Genomic DNA, 1,649 nt, shown 5'->3' on the forward strand with positions numbered 1-1,649 from the left:
CCGAAAGACGCGGGTTCTATTCCGGCCGCGGCGGTCGAATTTCATTGGAGGCGAAATGCTAAAGGCCCGTGTACTGACCGATATCAGCACACGTTAAACCCCAGGTGGTCGAAATTTCCGGAGCCCTTCACTACGGCGTCCTTCATAACTTGAGTCGCTTTGGGACGTAAAACCCCCATAAACCATACACTCGAATATTCTAGTCATCGGATTTTAAAATCTGGCGGTGCTGATGTTGTCACAAGCTTCTCAAGCAATCAGGGAATTTCGTTACGGAGAAACCGGATTGTGTTTGCAAGACTACAACCTAAATGCTATCGTACTAAAACGAAGCAGCGTTCATTCGCCGTCGTGCCGAAGGCCGCCTTTCTCCTGCTTTGCCAGAGACAAATCGCCAACCTAAAGAGGTTTACATTTCTTATTGTGTAAATAGTTTGTGTATATTACCTCTCCCTCTATCCTCTCTTCCTGTCCCCTCACCTCTTTCATTTCATTTCTCCATTCTGCCTGCTATCCTTTATTTTCGCTGTCCTAGCTGAGGTGCTTCAGTATCGATAGCAGAAGCCGGGGCTAGCAAATTTTTTTCCTTCCTTTTTATTATTATTTTAATAAAATCACTTCCTTACTGCTACCTAAAGAGGTACGCGACGCTCCAAACGCAGAGCCGCGACACCAGGGAAGCGCTACTGTGTTTCAGCCTCAAACTACAGGGAGCCCTCCACTACGGCACCTCTTTCTTCGTTTCTTCTTCCGCTCCCTCTTTTATCCATTCCCTTTCTGAGCGTTTCAGGTGTCGGCCGAGATGTGAGACAGGTACTGCGCCATTTCCTTTCCCCAAAAACCAATTTTGAATTTTTTATAGCGTCATTTCCTTTCTTCAGAAAACGCTAATACAGTGTACTAGAATAATATCACCATTGGCGCAGCTGAAGCCCCACGTAGCATGAGACTGCATCAGAGTGACTCAAGTCTGCAGAACTACTCCGCCACTCAAGTGGCCGAGCCGCGAACACCTAACGAGGAACGATGCGTCATCCTTTAGAAATTCGACTAGTGAGTAGTAGTGAGGCTGTACCACTCCCAGCGCATGTCGCACGTCTGTTGATTTGCGCGCATAACAGGTGAGGTGAGTTTTCGAAGTTAACGCAAAGCACCATGGGAAAATAGTCTCCCGGCTACTTCCGGTTCCAAACTTCTCCCACACACTACCTTTTGCATAGAAATAGCCGTGCATGCGTGCATAATTTACTCACTCATTTATTTGTGCTGAGACATCGCTTATTGAATGACTTAACCGTAAGATCAGCGCGTGCTACGTATGAACGCGTTCGGAGCGCCGAAATTGACAAAAGCGAAAGGTAAGAGTGTTTTGTAGCGGTTATAATACGCCAGCGGCGTAGGCTGGCTGTTCTGCTTATGCATGGTTGCATGTGGGTTTGAACTAGTTTAACGCGTCGGTCATAGTATATTTGTTTTTCGCCGCACTACGCAGGCAACGAAGGGCTTAAACGCGCACAGTTTAGCAGACGATAGCACACGATTCCTCACAGCATGTAAAAGCTGCCAGTGGGCTAGCAAACTATCCCTACATGCCCAGTGCTTAAAATCAGCTGGGTCTTCGAGGGGTCTCCCCATCAGTATTGGCAAGG

Source organism: Amblyomma americanum, chromosome 4 (assembly GCF_052857255.1).
Source record: "Amblyomma americanum isolate KBUSLIRL-KWMA chromosome 4, ASM5285725v1, whole genome shotgun sequence".
In the NCBI taxonomy this organism is placed as follows: domain Eukaryota; kingdom Metazoa; phylum Arthropoda; class Arachnida; order Ixodida; family Ixodidae; genus Amblyomma; species Amblyomma americanum.